This window comes from Gekko japonicus, unplaced genomic scaffold, assembly GCF_001447785.1.
Source record: "Gekko japonicus isolate JY-2015 unplaced genomic scaffold, Gekko_japonicus_V1.1 scaffold4506, whole genome shotgun sequence".
NCBI lineage: Eukaryota > Metazoa > Chordata > Lepidosauria > Squamata > Gekkonidae > Gekko > Gekko japonicus.
Genome location: NW_015176109.1, coordinates 29468 through 36433, shown reverse-complemented (window position 1 = coordinate 36433; position 6966 = coordinate 29468). Strand labels below are relative to the sequence as shown.

The following is a 6966-nucleotide window of genomic DNA, read 5'->3' as shown; positions in this document are numbered from 1 at the left end:
TGGGTGGGAAATACAAGGGAGTCGATACCGGCTAAATATCAGGAGAAACTTCCTAACTGTAAGAGTGGTTGAGCAGTGGAACAGTCTGCCTCGGGAGGTGGTGGATGCTCCTTCGCTGGACGTTTTCAAGTGGAGGCTGGATGACCATCTTTCGGGTATGTTGTAGGTATGTAGGGCTCTCTTTTGGCTATGCTCCTGCGGAGTGCAGGGGGTTGGACTAGATGACCTGCGAGGTCCCTTACAACTCTAACATTCTATGATTCTATGACTCCTAGATCCTTTCTGCACATACTACTGCCACGATGACCATCTTTCGGGTATGTTGTAGGTATGTAGGGCTCTCTTTTGGCTATGCTCCTGCGGAGTGCAGGGGGTTGGACTAGATGACCTGCGAGGTCCCTTACAACTCTAACATTCTATGATTCTATGACTCCTAGATCCTTTCTGCACATACTACTGCCACGACAAGTCTTCCCCAATCTATAATTATGCATTTGATTTTTCCTACCTAAATACAGAACTTTACATTTATCCCCAGTGAAATCCATTTTATTTGTTTTAGCCCAGTTTCACAGCCTGTCAAGATTATTCTGTATTTGCTACCCCTCCCAATTTAGTATCATCTGCAAATTTAATAAGCATTCCCTCTATCCCTTCATCCAAATCATTGATAAAGTTGTTGAACAAAACAGGTCCCAGGACAGATCCTTGAGGCACTCCACTTTTTACAGATTCACCTAACAGTCTTAGGATCCAAACCACATTTTTCCAATTTGTGAACAAGAATATTATGTGGAACCTTATCAAAAGCCTTACTGAAATCAAGATAAACTATGTCTACAGCATTCCCCTGATCCAGCAAGGTTAGCCTGACATGACTTGTTGTTGAGAAACCCATGCTGGCTCTTAGTAATCACAGCCGTACTTTCTAAATGCTCATGGACTGTCTGATGATTTGTTCAAAAACTTTCCCAGGTATAGACGTCAAGCTGACGGGTCGGTATTTACCCGGATCCTCCTTTTTCCCCCTCTTGAAGATGGATACAACATTTGCTCGCCTCCAATCTAGGTTAAGATTCTGAGCTGCAGACTGGAAGGTCTGTAGTTAGGCAGATCGAGACCCTAGTGCTATGTGACGGAGTGAGCTCCCGTTTCTGGCCCTAGTTCGAAAGTAAGAAATTGCAAGTAGATAAATAGGTACCACTTTGGTGGGAAGGTAGCAGCGTTCCGTGTGCCTTGGTGTTTAGTCATGCCAGCCACATGACCTTGGAAACATCTTCGGACAGCGCTGACTCTTCAGCTTGGAAACGGAAATGAGCACTGCCCCCTAGAGTTGGATTCAACTAGCTTTTGAGGAAGGGAAACCTTTACCTTTATTCTTCTGGCACCTCATCTATTCTTCAAAAATTCTCAAAAATAATGGACAGAGGTTCAGAAATTACATCCACGAGTTCTTTTAGTACCCTTGGATGCAGTTCATCTGGCCCTGAAGACTTTGTTTCATTTAAAGAAATTAGGTGTTTATGTACTACCCCTGTGTCGATCCTAGGCTGCAACTCCCTTCCCTCATCATGTGTTCTGTTTTTGCCATGTTGAGCACCACCTCCCTCGCAAGAGAAGACTGAGGAAAAGTCGGAATTCAGCCGTCCTGCCCTCTCTTCATCACCTGTTACAATTTCACTTTCCTGTCCCTGCAATGGGCCTACCATGTTCTTGCTCTTTTTCTTACTTTGAACATAAGGAAGGAACCCTTTTTTTGTTGTTTTTCGCCTCTCTCGCTAGCCTAAGGACACACTGAGCTTTAGCTTTCCTAACTCTCTCTCTGCAAGCCCTGGTTATTTGTTTATGTTCATCCTTGGTTCTGAGGCCCCCCTTCCACTTTCTGAACGAGTCTTTTTTATTTCCCAGGTCTTTAGAAAGCTGTTTGTGGAGCCACCTTGGCTTCTTTAGGCTCCTCCCATTTTTCCTTCTGATATGAATCATTTTTATTGTGCCTTCAGTATTTCACTTTTAAGAAACTCCCACCCTTCTTGAACTCCCTTCTCCTTGACTAATTCTGACCATGGGATTCTACGCAGCATAACTTTGTCAGAATTTGCTTTCTGGAAGTCCAACCTGTATGTCTGACTGCGTACAGCTTTTACCTTCCCCAGGACTGCAGATTCCAAAATTACACGATGGACTTGGCTTGCCGGGCTGAACAAGAAGCAAGAGACAATTGGTGGAGCAGGAGAATTAACTTTAATGTGCAGCGACAGTGTCTGAGCAAAAACGTGGGACTTCAGACTACAGTATTCCCCTGGTGAAGCATATGCGAAAAGCGTAGGGGTCTCAGAGTCTATTAAAACTGGCTCTCCCACTGCACCAGTTGTCTGTTATTTTGCTCCGTGCTTGGTTCGGCGCTCCTTTTCCTGGAACATTCTGATAATGCTGCTGCCCGACTTCAGTTAACCCCTGTGGCACATTCCTTGCCGCAGTCGAGATGGGATCGCTTCCCGGCGTCCCCTCCCACACTTGAGTGTTTTAACTGACTGAGCTGGGCGATGTAATGAGTGATGTCTCTGGGAATCTGGCACTGGATCTGACAGAGCATGTGACGGAGTGACTGGAGGGTGCTGCCCCCGAACCGGCCCCCCTGAAGAACGCCCCCCCCACCACACGTGAAGAGCGGACACCATGGCACTCGCCGACTCCTTTCCTGGTGCCTGCCAAGTTTTTTGAGGAAGGGGGAGGGGCCATGTCGGGCTTCGCCCAGCAGGGCTTTCGATTGGCCCTCGGAGATCTGATTGGCTGGGCAGATTCTTTTATTTATTTATTTATTTAAAAACGTTGGTTCAGCAGCAGCTGCGGCCTCACCGCATGACGGAAGGTAAGCTGCATGCATGCAAGGCAGTGTTTTTAAACGATACCTTCATTTTAAAAGGCCTCCTGCCCTAAAAGGTTGAAGAGTTCTGCATCCGCTCAGCCCCTGCCCGTGCGTGGTGGGCGTCTCCTCCTGTGGCAGCCATTTTACGGCCACGCCCACCCTTCTGTGTCAGAATCCCAAAGGTGCCCCTCGGCTCAGAAAGGTCGGGGCCTCGGAAGAAGGGGTCATTTGAGCCTGTTGGGTACACGACCTCCATCCTGGTGCAGTAAGTCTCCCACGGAGGGGAGGCAGGCACCTAGCCCGTCCCCCTGTCCAAAGTACAGAATGCGGGGGGGGGGGGGGGGATGACCGCAGGACAGTGGAAGTGCCGGGCAGGGAGGCCGGACTGTTCCGAGGCAGCGATATGGCAGCCCAGTGTCATGTGGCACTCCAGTGAGAAGCATGACACGCAAAGCCCTTCATGACCCTCAGATGTGCGAGTCCCTCTCTCTCCCCTTATGCTCTGCCACGACGGCGCCGCTCATCCTGGCAGGGTCTTCTGCAGGTGCCAACCCACAAATGGGTCAACAATTGTCCATAGACGTGCCTTCTCTGTGGTGCCCCCCCCCCGCCTCGTGGAATGGCCTGCCGGAGGAGGCCAGGAAGGCTCCCACTCACCCGGCTTCCCACAAACGATGCAAAACGGAATTATTCAAGAGGGTTTTTCTATGCAGGCAGTCGGGGGTAGCAGCCCTGTGCAAAAGGCTTCACAGAGTCACTTGGATAAATTACTGGAGACTGTGGTCTGTACGGCTCTGTCTAGTTTGCCGTGGGCTGGATCCTCCCTGTGCAATTTTGCGCCGTTCAATGTGTCCTGTTAACACTTCTGCTTTGCGTCGGTTCTGTTGCTGAGGCTTCTGCTTGGTTCCGTAACCCAAATCCTGTTTCAGTGTTTGTTGAATGTCCCACCTTGTTAGATTGTCTTGACTCCCTCTGCATAATCTGCCTTGAGTCCCTGGGAGGGAAGGCGGACTGTAAAGAATGTACATTTAAAAATCCTGGTGCTCGATTGTGTTCCTCAAATCCGAATACCCACTTAAAAGTCACTTTTAGTCCAAACTTTGTGTCTCCCACGTGGCTAGTCCAGAGAAAACCAGTGGGGTGCCCAGAAAGGGTCCAAGAGGAATAAGCGGGAACGGATTTTTGGAAGAAGAAGAAGAAGAAGGGGAGGGTGCTGTGCGGGAGGCCAGCCGATGGTGGGGCAGAGAGCGACTGAGAAGGGAAGCTAAGAGGTGGGGAGTGCGTGAGAAGACAGGATGGTTAAAGTTGGGGAGGGAAGCAGGAGGGGGAGAAAGTGAGAGAGCCGGCCCAGGGTGGAGATCCTGTGGTTTCACCAGTAGAAGGTGGCTCAGGAACAGAAGCCAGCTACGAAAATGGAGGGCTTGTTGGGGGGGGGGGTGTCTTACGCACCTGGATTTACCTGGATGCAAATCGGAGAAATGCTGCTATCAGCGGAACTGGGTGCACGACCAGATCTGCAGTGCTGCTGGGCCAAAAGGACAGGATCCAGCTGCCCGTTGGTGGAATTTGACTTCAAACTGTGATTGGTGCGGCTTTAGGGCCCGAGGCCCCCCCCCCCCCCAGCAGTTGCAGGGCAGTTGAAGCTTCCTGTTGTCAGGGGAACCAGGGAAGATGACCCGGGTGGTGTAAATGGTGGCCGGAGATGTGCCCGGCTGCAAGTGATTGAATTAGCAGGGCTGGCAGATGTGACTCAGAGCTGCTGGCAGTGGTCCAGGATGGAGTTGATGATTGAATCACCAGGGGGACGTGGAGGAGGCTCTGGGGGTGGTTCTGTCAACCTGGGTCACGGGTCTGGACGTGAGGAGCTCTGGCGGGTCAAACATGAAGGTCCTTGATCAACGGGCCTCTGGAATTCTCAGGTACTCGGCCTGTTTTCTCTTGAAAGCGCCTGGCAACATGTGTGCCTTAAGCTAGAGACCCTGCCTTGATACCAACAGGAATGGATTTCAGACGGCCAGAGCACCTTGGGGTGCAAAAAGATATGAGTCTCATGGGGGGGAGGCGCAACAAGGGTCAAGGAGGTGGGGGCGGCGACAGGTGTCACAAAATTGTGCTTCCCAGCTACCCTGCCCACCGAATCCCACCCAGCCTGCTTGTTCAGGGTAATTTGACAACTGACTCTAGTAAGCCTGGAGTTCCAAAGTTACTTGGCTGCCGGCAGTAGAGTTTTTTTTAATCTGGTGATTTTTCTGCTCCAGTTTAAGATGCCAGTTTGGGGGGGTGGCCAAGTAGTCCGAGTGTTCAGAGCACTGCCTGGTCTTTGTTCCTCTGGTGGATAGTTTCAGCGTGTGACCTCTGACCGCTGTTGACGGAGGGCCTGGGCGTCAGGCTTTCCCCAGCTTTTAAAATCTTGCAGGGATAGGGTGAGCGTCCCCTTGATGAAGCCCATTAATGCCTTCCTGGCAGGGAGAGGGTAGCGGCTGCACCAGCAGCCCCACAGTTTCCTGGGTGAAAGATCTCCCTCTGATCCTCTTCAGGCAGGCGCTGTGCCTGGCTCTGGACAGCCTCCCCATGCAGTTGGATAGAAAGGGAACGTGTCCTCTTTGGCTTGCGTGGCCTTTGGGACCATTGGTCAGCTGGTGCTGTTCAGTTCTTTGGAGGTGGGCCTTAAAGGGGCAGCGCTTGAGCGGTTTAAGTCTTCAATGGGCTGTCTTCGGAGGGTTGTTGTTAGCTCTCGCATGTGACCTGTGGTGTTCTGCAGGATCGGTTGCTGTCACCCCACTTTCCAATATTTATGTGACACCACTGGGTGAAATTGACCAAAGACTGAGTGGTGGTGGTGGTGGTAGTTACCAGTTTGCTGATGGCACCTCACTGTAGATTTTTAAAATAAGTGTTCTTGGAGGCTTGTCTTTAAAAGCATTTCCTTCATTCATTCATTGTATAGTGTGTGTGTGTGTGGGGGGGGGAACCAGAACTGTCTCGATTTTTTCATTGGGAAAACGGAGAGATTTGGGGGAACACTGAAGAGACTCCGATGATATTTATTGTTTTGCTTTTAAAAAATCTATATTCCACTTTTCTCCTTGATGGGGGGCTCAGAATGGCTTTTCGCATCGTCCCCCCCTCCTGCACGTAATCCTCACAACAACCTTGTGAGGGAGGCCAGGCTGAGAGGTTGTGACCAATGTTCCCTCTAAGCTGTGGAGTCTTGTGAGCAAAAATTCCACTTTGTGAGCTACTGGCACTAAAGTTGTGAGCGAACAATTTGGCTACTGCATACATACATTTACTCTGGAGCCATCCTTCCTGAGCTAAGACAAAAATGTGTGAGCTGGAGGCTAAAAAACCGTGAGCTAGCTCACACTAACTCAGCTTAGAGGGAACACTGGTTGTGACCAACCGAAGTTTATCTGGGGGGCTTCCATGGGGGCAGCAAGGGATTCGAATCTGGTCCTCGTAGGTCCTAGTCTGATGCTTTGACCTCTACACCACACCAGCCCTCGATAGCCTTTCCTTTTGGAGTAAGTGAAATGGAAGACTAGGCTTTACTCCAAATGGAAGGATGACACTTTTTAATTTAAGACAATCCTTAGCATTAGGTAAAAATTTCCATATATACTATGGACATGGACATTTTCAAGAATGTTTTAAAATGGGAGTAATGTATTTCATGAATAGTGCATTAAAGAGCTCAGTGTTTTCAGTGTGATACAGTTCAGCTTAACCTCTGAACATGCCAGGAGTTCTGCCTGTATGAGAATGTTTCTGTCCAAGGAACACACAGTCTTTTTTAGGGAGGGGGTGACTGGTGTGGACACCTTTTGGTGTCCAAAAGGGGGGTGGGGTGGGGGGGGGGGGGTGGGGAGCCGGTGAACTGTAGGGGCACGTGGTGGTGGGTGACTCTGGGGCATTGGGGGGAGGTGACATTGGGGAAGCCTTTTTCATGCCTGCCTGGTTTGTCTTTCCATGCCTCCATGTGGTTCTCTTCATTCTGCCCGGTTCCTCCATCCTTCATCTTCATTGCTCTGCTTTAGCAAAGTCTCCCGCTTTTCCAGTTTGGATGAGGGCGGCCCTTGTTGCCTGAATCCGTGTGCATG

The 6966-nt window shown here is 50.2% G+C and overlaps 1 protein-coding gene across 1 annotated transcript in view; it reads left to right on the top strand.

Annotated features, from left to right (window-relative positions):
* LOC107123513 (nascent polypeptide-associated complex subunit alpha, muscle-specific form-like) overlaps positions 1-6966 on the top strand; it is a 61060-nt gene that overhangs the window by 35311 nt on the left and 18783 nt on the right. The gene's annotated exons all lie outside the window — the stretch shown is intronic.